This window comes from Nilaparvata lugens, unplaced genomic scaffold, assembly GCF_014356525.2.
Source record: "Nilaparvata lugens isolate BPH unplaced genomic scaffold, ASM1435652v1 scaffold2391, whole genome shotgun sequence".
Lineage (NCBI taxonomy): Eukaryota > Metazoa > Arthropoda > Insecta > Hemiptera > Delphacidae > Nilaparvata > Nilaparvata lugens.
In genome coordinates, this window is record NW_024090299.1 from 1 (window position 1) to 12,224 (window position 12,224).

The window sequence follows — 12,224 nt, forward strand, 5'->3', positions numbered from 1 at the left end:
TATTAAGACTTATCAAATGCAACTGTAGGTTGTGAAATGTACTGTGTTGAATAAAACTATTATCTTATCTTATCTTCTTACCTATTAGCAATAGTCTGTGACACTTGAACACTTGAGGACATTGCTCTCACCAAAAAAAATCTTTTACCAGTAAATTTTATTCCAATTAATAAATCTGGATAAAACTTTAGAATACATACGTTCACGATTTGAATTGATTTATCAATTTTTAAAGCGTTACTCAATCCTCCACAATTATTTGGTAGTTAGTAGCCATTACTCAAGCACAAGTCTGTGTCGAATGTGGTCATCACCCTCAGTAAAAACCTTATCCAATTGAATTCCATTAATCTAATCTAGATACATTTTTTCAAATAGTATTATTTTAAAGCGTTCACATTGTACATATGATCAATTACTAGCTTCATTGAAATCGGATAACTAATTTCACAGTACTTGAATGTATTCTTTTGTGTTATGTTGTAGGTGTGAAGAGAGAAGTTTGTTGTGGTGGGGGGAGGGGACAGCTTGGTATACTGATTGCTGTAATGGGATGACAGCTTACAAGTATGGTACTTGAGAGGTATAGTTACTTTGTCTCAATTTCACATTCTTGTTTTCATCACTAGCAACCTTATCTAAGGCTGGCCAGTAACTTGGTGCCGCATCCACATGTTGGCCCAATGCGTACAAAGAGTGTGGATCTGTGGTTTGCGGGAGCGCGCCAGCCAAGTTCCCCGTCAGCCGAGCTCCTTTTAAAACCACTTTCGAGGGGATTGGTCGACGGCGTCCTGGGAGAGGAGCTCGGCTGACGGGGAGCTTGGTTGTCGTCTACGGTCCCGACAACCTGTCCCCTCTTAACCAGTAGGAGATTGGCTGTCAGGGAGACTCGTTGATGCAATGAGAAAAAGTAACGCAATAATAATTCATAACAATCGGCATGCAGACAGACAGACAAAAGATTTTTTTTAAATGCAATTTACAAAGTAAAATTCTTATGTACTCATTTTCAATATAAAACAACAACAACGAATAAAAACAACCTCATGAATACACTAAGTCAAATAAATCTTTCGAAAATGGTCTGCATGGGTAAAAAATGATTGTGTGCAAACCAGAGTTGCATATTACAGGTTTTACAGAGAGAAAAGAAACACTAATTTTGATGCATTCAGAATCTTATTGAATATTTTTATTACATACATAGAATTATTAAATAGCTCAAAAAATTAATTAGTGTAATGGTACATACAGATTTCAATAACAGTAGTCACCACCAGCGAATCTATCGGTCAAGTGTTTCAATGACAAAGTCTCTTCCTATCACCTGCGATTTTTTTAAATAAATTATCAGTGACGGTCACCTGTTATTTTCTATAATAATTGACCGATCGATTGAGATTCAAATCGACGGTTTCACATTTATCTTTAATGTTGTTATGTATGTTCCGCATTTACGGCGAAACGCGGCAATAGATTTTCATGAAATTTGTCTGGTATGTTCCTTTTTGAATTGCGCGTCGACGTATATGAAAGGTTTTTGAAATTTCCCATTCTAACAAAAGTCAACAACTAATTTTATATCAGATGTACCGGGACAACTTGGATCACAGCTATCTACTATGGAAGTAGAAATTGCCAACTATGCCATCCTATCATTTTCACTGAGTATTTAATCTCACCGTAAATGATAGCAAACCAATGTTGATCAGATGCTGACGTTTTGTTCGAATTGCATGCCACTTGTGTATTTCAGACATTCGAGTATTTCATAGTACGTTACACTACAGAACTTGGTGAAGTTTCAGGGTTATTGTGATAACTGATGTGGTTGGTTTTCAGATGGCTGAATTTCTGATCGAACGTAACAGCTCGGTGACAAGAAAGAACGAAGACCCCTCCATTACACCTCATAAATGGGATACAATGACCTTGTGCGCCTTGTGACCTTGTGCTCCACAAGATGGTCAGTTGTTCTGAATTTTTCTTTTGGAGAGGTTCATCAACAAATTATCTGGAAAATGTATAGGTTTATGCTTTTGTCATAATATTTGTTAGTGGTTGGAGGGTTTCCACTCATTCTCACTATTACAATGTCCTTTAATAGCCTATGAATCAAGATATTGCATTTTTGTATCTAGCTGCGTCTCTCAAATCAATAATTGGAGGGATTTAAAAGCAAAGTAGCTGGAATATGTATTGCTTTATACACTTGCCATTATATTTGGTAGTAGTTGAAGGGATTTCACCCATTCTCGCTTTTACAGTGTCCTTTAATAGCTTATGATTCAAGATATTGCTTTTTTCAAATCAGCTGCTCATCTGAAATTCAATGGCCCATATGAATAAAACCAGAGCAAATGCTCATGAGCAAGAGCATGGAGCATAAGGTTTTGCTCATGAGCAAAAGGTAGAAGCAAAAGCATTTGCTCATTTTTATATGAATAAGCTTTACCTTATACTCTTACCTTATGCTCCTGAACTCTGGAGCAAATGCTCACGTATTTAAAAGATTTTTCATCAGCTAATTCGCTTTTGTAACCTTACTTTGTTTTTATAGCTCACGGAAGCGCTAAATATGCAAGTAGGGGGCACCGCTTGTGTTTGCGTCGTCTGCTCTGTTTTCTATTTATGAATAGTTTTAGGTTAGTTGAGTCACAAAGTAGAAGGAATGGTTTCTTCTCTGTGGTTGAAGACTCTCATCTTCTTAAATGCCTATTTCCTATTTTGTGATGGCTATCTTTATAACAGAGAACACTCTTTTTTGAAGCTATCTTTTGTAGGGATAATGGTGATATATATCATGGTTGAATCTAAAAAGAGTTTTATAGTTCTCAACTATTGGTTGTGATCGTATCTGGTATAGTTTCCTCTTCCTCATACGAATTAGTTGAGCCATTTTACTATGAGCAAAAGGTGATAAGATGCTCTAGACTAGACTCACCTTTTTTGAAGCATTTGCTTCAAAAGTTGAGCAAATGCTCTAGTTTATTGATATGGCCCAATGTGTTACCTTCATTGGAAGGGTTCAAAAGCAAAGTAGCTGGAATATGTATTGGTTTATACTCTTGCCATTATAGTATAAAGCATTGAAATGATTAGAATAAATAACTTTGAAACTGTAATATTAAGTTCAAAGCATTCAGTAATTCAAATTCGTTTAATTATCACTTCTTGATTAGTTTGAGGAGGAATAAGCACTCATTTCTAATCATTTAAGGCTCCGCTTTTGGAAACTTATTATTGGTTTCATTTCGCAGGTATTTTGATTTGAATTCTATCAAGATACTTAGAAAGATCATATTTCTAAGGAAAAACAATTTTTATCATTTTTTCGTTTTGATTTAAAAGTGCATAAAGTTCAAATATTGGGGGAGATCCATCCTCAAAATTGTATGAATTAATTTGCTATCATTCATGTAATAGATCTGCCCCAAGATTTGAACTTTTGGCGCTCAATATATCAAAAAGTAAAAATGATAAAAGTTTTTTCTTTAAATTAGTCAAATCTACATAAATTGATAGTATACAATTCGTAATTGAAAATGTACCAGTAAAAAGAATCGAAAAGCGTGGTGCACATCCTTGATTATTGTATACGGTACCACTATTATGATGCTACATTCATTTTATTTCTTGTAAGTTAAATCTGTTATACTCATAATTAACAGTCAAGTATCCTTAGTCAACAAAATATTGTGTTTACTTCGTCTTGAATTGCTCAAGAAGTTTAATTCTTGGTTTACTTTGTCTAGTATTGCTCAAGAAATTTAATGATAATGATAAATCATCTATTACTTTGCAAAAAAAGCTCACAATAATTTAGGCCGGTTACAGAGCTCGACCGACCGTCAGTGCGTATGCACCATCCTGACTATACACATCCATACATCAGTTTTTCTGACTCACAAAATGGACGCCTTTACAGATTGTTTAATTGCAGCTTATTATCTTCGTAAACGAAAGATCAAAAGACGTAGATGTCAAGTTCACCCGATGGTCACTCAAAGAGCATTTCAAAGGGAATTTAGTACCATTATATACATCATTTTGCTTGGGGATGAAGATACATGTTTTAACTACCTCAGAATGTCCATCAGAAATTTTGATGAGTTTTTTCGAGCTTGTATCATCATTGGGAATACTTGCAGTCATTTTAAGCTACGGATTAAATAAATGTAGATAATATTAATAATATATGATTTTTCCAATAAAAATTTAGAAATGATTGAAGAAATGTATAGAAAAGCTCTGAATTCGAATATGACACTATTAATTGAATTCGTTCATTATTCTATTCAATATCAGCTGATTGTCGGGCAGAGGTTTCAGCACATTGGTTATATTGCGATCGGGCTACTGATCAGTACAGCTCAGAAAGCTTCTATTTGCTTCAATAACGCGTCAGTCGACCGATGGAACGGATGCGCACGAGCTCGATCGATGGTCTTCGTACGCAGTGTAAAACGCATGGTCCTGACCGTGCGCATGCGTGCCGTCAGTCCTGCTCTGTACGGATACATGGAATATCTATGGAAAAGACTGACGGTCGGTCGAGCTCTGTAACCGGCCTTAAACCCAAAAATAAAAAAATAAAGAACATACTAGAATGTTCGCTCTTTCAAAATTTCATTAGTATGTGAATATTTCATTTTTTGTGATAATAATGTACAATATTCTTTCTACGAGGGTTTGGTTTTGAAGCATCTAAATTTGAAAATATTTTATGGCTGAGAATTTTGTGAAGTGAAGAACTACAAGACTTGACATATTTTGGAGTATGTGTAACCTTATCTAAATTTGGGAGTGGAACAGCACAGGGTTACCTTATTTTTCCTCTTACTATCATTTTGATGATATACTTATTATGATAAAGAATAAAGAAGGGGACGCTTTGCTTTAATTGAATCAGTAAAATCGATAGTATTTAATTCCAGTATCAATACTATCTAACTAACCCAACTCGATTCATCGATATAGGTGATCACTGGTTCATTCAAAGTAAAGTCTAGCCAAATTATATTAAACATTGATGTAATTTGTGAGCTATTTACACTGCTTTTTTGAATGGATGATTTATTGATTATGATTGTCAAATGTGATTGAAATTGATAACTATAAACTATTTCAATGCAATTTTATATATTCCCATGGTTTCTTGGGCAGAGAAATATTCCCCAATCATAAGTTCCTTCCCAATGGGAATATTCCCGACTTACATTACTACCCTCAAAAATCAGCACTGACTACCCTGGAAATCTCCCCATCTGCCCACTACACCCGGATCCATGCCTACACTCACCTCTCCCCCCATCTTCTATCTTCCTCACTTTGTTCAAGCAAATCAGTCTTAGCGCAAAACGCCTATAATATATTCCAATGCAAACAGAAGAGATGTAGCACCTAGTCCATTCTGTTTCCATTGGACCATATTTTTATATAGAGGTGGGAGAATCCTCTATGCCACGTTGGTGTGAACTGTAAGTAGAAGTATATTACAAAATATTTATTCTACCACTCCTACCCATCACTCGAACTTGAAAATTTTAAATGTTATTTTCAAATTTCACCAACTTATTTTTTATCATTCGATCAATCAATAATTCGTTTGTTTTTTCTCTTTCAGATACCAAAACATATTACACAGTGTAGATGGACAGATAGAAAGTGTGAACATCAAAAGCCATCGTGTGTGTTACCCAGTTTCCATTCTGCATCTAACAATAGTAACCGAACATCCAACATCATAACTTTATTATATCATCTAGTTAATTTTGATATCACATTAACTAAAAAGCTTTCCTCATAATATACAAGAAATTAATACATTGCCGAGATTGTCAAAGATGTGAATTTTCAATGTGCTTTGATGCAAATTATTGCAAAAAACTAATATCATGGTTAGCTATGCATAAATTAATAGGCATGATGGTCATTCTTTACTGAATCGAAATAAGCTGTTATAACTTTGTCAACTATTAATTTGGTTTTCAATAAACTAGTTATGATCAGATGCCTTATTAATAAATGCAAAATTCATGTAGGTTATGTAGCTTTTCTGCAATAAACTAAAATTACTCAATAATTAAGTTGTTTAAGTTAGGCCACATTCACACCAGAGTTGTCAACTGAGTTCTCAACAATGAGACAATTTCTAGATATCCTTGTTTTAAACAAAAAGTTTAGTTTCCTAACCAGTATGAGAAACACTGAAAAAGTTGTGAACAAAATCTTCTACCTCTACAAGTCCACGCAGACTATACACTCTCTTTTAGGCTAATTCTTTGACAACTAGTACTCTACTCTGTTGCTCTACAAAAGAACATCAACTTTATGTAGAAAACTGTTCATGTACCAAATTTTTTTGTTGACAACTTTGGTGTAAATGCAGCAGCTTCAGCATTTATCCTCATCCATTAAATTATATTGTTGTACTTGAGTATACTCTTCACTTTCAATTAGCCTATGTCGCACCTGGCTATTCCATTATCTGCGAGCGAAATAGTAACAACTATCAACAGTATATAGCTGGCTTTTAGAATTCCACTAGCTTCAAAAGTTGAACATGTCAACAATTCATTCGGGCCACTGAGACAAGTGCGCAGGTAATGAATAATTGAGTATCACATTAACTGTTTTGTTAGAAGCTATACAAGCATCGTTTGTCAGGTGTGACACATGGGCTTAACTTTATAAGGCTTGCTATAATGATTCTAATCTGAAACAAATAATAGCTATAATACTTTGAAATCATTAAAAAATATTATTTTCCACAGAATAGGCAATGTCGTTATTGTTAGTCACTTTAGGTACGCCTGTATTTCTAATTTTAATTTTTGTAAAATCTCAAATTGATTTTTTCTTCATTCATATGCAATATATACCGGTAATCTTCAATATTTCCATCTTACATTACATTAATTCCAAAAAAGTTGGCATAATATTATTATATTAAATTGATGGTTAGCTGTCACAGGAGAATAGAAAGGCTATTATATCTATGAACTCAATACGGTAACCAATAACAAATAATAATTTGTCTATTGATGAAAAAATATTTTATAAAATAGGAATATCCAATGTAAGTTAACCTTCCGGCAGTCGCGCTGTTGTAAAAAGTACAACAGTGTCAGTTTTTTTGCTGCACAAAGCTATTGAATGGAGTGGTGTCAGTGAATGAGTCACCTATGTATTCCAAAACTTCCTCCCCATCACTCCACTGAGTTGCAGTATCAACCGAGCAATGGTTCAGTCTTTAGGTGCCCTTTAGTCGCGACAGTTCATAAGTATAGTGCATACGATAAACAGTGCATAGGGAGAAAGACTGCCAAGGAACCAATAACACAGCAGAATTGTTGGCTTTGCTTGGTGTACCTTATTGGGCTACGAAAAGGTAATCATGCAAATATTCAATTTATTTCACCAAAACACAGAACAAAACAGTACAAAGATGTGACAATCAGAAAAAAAATTATTATTCTAAATATCTATATCTATCTGAAAAATACGGCTGGAGGTGAAGAACTACTGGCATAAGTGTAACACTTGTTCGCCAGTAGGAGTAGAGACTTAACTGTTTCTAAATCTTAACTAAATTAAAAATAAAATCTTTTTATTTAAACAATGGTAAGTATATTTAAAATGAATGCTATCAATTGTGAATTTATTCTGACAATAATGAATAGTTTTAAAAGCAGAAAAAAAATTTGAACTCATAAAATATTAAGATGGAAGTAATAGTTGTGAAGTATCCAGTTTTTAATATTTATTGGAACAAACTATTTAGATGGAAATATTGATTATACAATTAATTAATATGTTTTGACAGTAAACAGAGTACATAACACATAAAAAATAGAATGTTGTAAAAATTACAACATGCGACTGCTGGTGTGATTAGCTCGAGTAGGGCGCGACTTCCAGAAGGTTAATGGTACTATTACTTGATTTCTATATTAAGGCATTTATCTCAATTATTATGAAATTTATTATTCAAATCATCATAAAACTATTTTTTCTTGACAAATAAAATATTATTGATTATTTTAAACAAGTCACCAGAATCTTAGATTCAAATATTGATTACCATACAATATTAGGTACGGTATTTGCAATTAGAAATTTAGATCTCTCAACATTTATGGGAAGTTGAAGTGCAGTGATGGTTTTTCTTCTTGAGGTATACCATTGGACATTTAATTAATAAATATATCTATCAACAAGCATTTCAGACAAAACATAAAGTTTTTTGTTGGACTTGAATAGAGTTTCTAATCAGAGCTTTCAAAATTATTATACCGTATTCAGTCTATTTCTCATTCTTCTACTACTAGGTTGGTACGTTATTAGGGCCAGATCATATTTTATTTATCACAAGAACAATATGACGCGTTTCTTCTAGGCGCCAATCAAAGAGCTCACTGCCCTGCCGACTCTTAAAAACGCTTAATTTAGTCTGGCTCTTTTGATAAGAATGACCGGTAACGTTGAACTTGTTCAGCCAAGCCATCTACTCGTATTATATTACTCGTATGCTACTAATTTATGAGTTTACGGTACTAATGACATTGCACACTTACTAACAAGATTACCAGGTAGCCGAAGTTCAATAAAGTAGAATAAAATCCTCTATTCTTTAAGTTTTCAATAAACTTGCTTATATTCATTGTTGACCGCCAACACAAATCTCATTACCGGGAGTCTTTATTAATTCGATGGATTCATCAAGTAGCCTGGACACATTTATGATGTTGGTTATTCTACTGAGATTCAAAGCTGAAACAAGTAAATATCCCTCTTCTATATTAATATTTAATATCATTAAAGTTGTTAATCATTTAGTTTTCTTCAGTTCATGGTTAGCATACAGTATTTTTGAATTTACCGGTTGATAATTTGAATTTGCCGGTCAAGCCAACTTGATAATAGTGTTTGATATATTTTGAAATAAAGAGCTAATCTACTAATAAATGTTTATTTCCAATCTAGATAGACACATCAACTACAGTACTTTCAAACAATTTTTCATTATAAAATATAAATATCTTTGATTTAGAATTACAAAACAAATTAACTGCAAAATCCATGACAAATCTGATAAGCTAACCAAAGTAACAATGACGACAATGTTATAGAATAGAGAGCAATCTTATGGCTACATTTAATTGAACTCAGGTACTTTCAATAAATAATACAAATAGTTTTTGGTCTTACTTACATTATTTCCAATTTGTTTTTATTTTTATGTTTGATTCTTCAACTCAAAGACCTTAGAGATGCAGATTAGATATCTCTCTAAGGTCTTTGCTTCAACTAACCTCAAAATTTAGGTTAGCTGGATGACAGTCAGCTGTTGGGCTAGACTTGACAAGGCTAGTGAGCGCGAACTATTCAAATTTCAAATACTCAAAATGTTTGTAAACGCAGATAGGAGCTTGAAATTCTGCTTAAATAAAACCATTCCTATAACATCCCATAACAACGATTCATTTTTGTCATGGAAGTAGAATATTATATCATTATATATTTATATGCCTACCATTCACTGAGATCTTTGATAATAATTTATTTTTTATTACTATTCTTTCCTCAATATAGTAAACTCAATCGGAGTAATAAAGCTTTTCAATACGGTAATGTAATGATTTCAGAGATATTTTTTGCGATAAATATAAAATAGTTCTTCTTCACTGACAATATTCTTTTCGAAAGTTTGTCTCATAAACTATAGTGAGATCCACGTTATAATGGCAGTATATAAAGATAGAAGAATAGCGATGCCGATTCTCTGCATTAATTATATTTCTACACTGTCAAAAACATAATTGGCATCGTTTTGGACCTAGAAAAGGATAGTAACACCGGCCCCAGGGGTGGGCGGACCGGGCGGCCGCCCAGGGCGACAGATCTTGGGGGTGGCAAATTTTAAGGAACGGAAAATTTTTAAATGCAAATGAATTTATAATATCAAATGTGAATAGTAAAATTATATAAGAAGCTTTTCCAACCTCGAGCTAATGAACAAATGAGTGGTCAATAATGATCAGCAATGTCCCAGTAACGTATGAGTGGTCTAGCAAACATCAAATAGTTCAGTCCCCAGATCTTGAAGAATTGGTGAAGGAATCACCCCATGCGGTCAGACGAGTTCTACTCAATTAAACAGGTGTTTTAAACAACTTATAGAAATTGTAGTTTTAATAACTTAGCAAGTTAAGTAGGCCTATTGTAATCTACAACTTAATGCTGTGCAAAGGCTAAAAATAAACTTACTACTGGTGCTATTTTTTCAAAGTTTTTAGATTTGTATATTATAACGCTATCAAAATGAAAAAGTTTTCTTAGAAAAACACTTTCTTCCGATCATTAATTTTTGAGATATGAGCGCCTAAAGTTTAAATTTTTGGGACAGAACATTTTAAATTCGGTAAGAGATAAATTCATGAGATTTAAAGGATGAATTCTTCATGGTATCGTTGATTGAATAAAACAATAAAATTTTGAAAAATTTTCTGAAAATATCAATTTTTGAGAAAGTTATTCAATTTACAAAAAAACTCAACTAAACGTTATTTTTTGCCACTTAGTAAATTGAATAACTTTCTCAAAAATTAATATTTTCAGAAAATGTTTGTTTTATTCAATCAACAATACCATGAAGAATTCATCCTTTGAATTTCATGGATTTATCTCGTACCGAATTTAAAATGTTCTGTCCCAAAAATTTAAACTTAAGGCGCTCATGTCGGTGATCGGGAATAAAATGTTTTCCTAAGAAAACTTTTTTTTTTTGATAGCTTGATAATTTATACAAATCAAAAAACTTTGAGAAATATCACTAGAAGAAAGTTTATTTTTAGCCTTTGCACAGCCTGTTTTTTTATTGCATACCTATTTCGAACATAAAAATAGTTTAATAATATATTTTGTGTTACTAGTCCAGTCACTATATATTGGTGCATGCAATATACATTGTGGTTCTGATTTTTTAATATATTATTTGGATACATGAGAGAAGACCAGAACCAATTTCTTCATGCAAAATTTCCTTGTGCTAGATACAGGATGGCCCAAAAAACCTCCTATTTTCGATTCATTTTCCAGTTTTCAGCCTTTTCCGCCAAAATCAGTGATTGGGCAGAAGAATTTGCTTTCGCCTTTTTTTAAGATTATAAAATTCCTAATGGAATGAGATCATTCGGAACTCTTCATTTCCAATGAGTACTGAGTTATGGTTTTTACGAAATACTGAAATTAATTACATCTAACGGGTGATTCTCATAGAACATAATCTCATGAACTTACATCATTGTGCAAAATATCACTGTGAGGACAATAAAGATGGTGATGATGGTTGAAGCTAAAAATTAGGTGTTTTTCACAATACAAGGAGCATTGTTGTCAGATGTACCTGGAAATCTATATGAGACATAGAGCACTTTACTAAGTCTCAGATTGTAGAGCACAAATTCACGTCAAGATGTATTTTGAATTTTACATCTAGATTGTAACAATCGGGATATATTGTTGATCAGATATGTACTGAATATGATCAAAATTGATTTTTTTCTTAAAATTTACCTCATTTTAAAAAAATCATAGCTCAGTACTCATTGGAGATGGCGAGTTACGAGTAATCTCATTTTATTCAGAATTTTATAATCTTAAAAAAAGGCAAGAGCAATTTTTTCTGTCCGATCACTGATTTTGGCGGAAATAGCTGAAAACTGGAAAATGAACCGAAAATACGAGGTTTTTGGGCCACTCCGTATATAGCACAAGGGAATTTCGCATGAATAATTTGGCTCTGGACTTCTCTCATGTATCCAAATAATATATTGAAAAATCAGAACTACAATATAAATTGCAAGCACACCCCCTTTTTTATGTCTATATTGACTGGACTATTACTGTTCCCCAATATTTATATTTGTCAAATATTTGTTTAAATGTCAATAAATATTGTAACTTAAACAGCTGATACCTTCGGGTAAATTTTTAAGTCGGCTTATAAAAAACTAGCAAGAACCCGTGCTTCGCAAGGATCTATTTTAAAACTTGAGAATAGGCCTATAACCATCCTTGGTTAATTAAGAATCTATAAGCAAAATTTCAAGTTAATTAGTCCAGTAGTTCAGAGGTGATGATGCGTCAAACATAATTTTCCTATCCCGTACGTGCATAAGCCAGCTCTTTACTTTATATAATTATTATAGATATAGTTA

At 33.0% G+C, this 12,224-nt stretch overlaps 1 long non-coding RNA gene across 1 annotated transcript; it reads left to right on the forward strand.

Annotated features, from left to right (window-relative positions):
• Window positions 1–47: 47 nt before the first annotated feature.
• On the forward strand, window positions 48–6,085 carry LOC111051991. The gene is made up of 3 exons (XR_005573550.1): window positions 48–583; window positions 1,843–1,966; window positions 5,627–6,085. It is a non-coding gene; the product is annotated as an uncharacterized LOC111051991 (long non-coding RNA).
• Window positions 6,086–12,224: the final 6,139 nt, after the last annotated feature.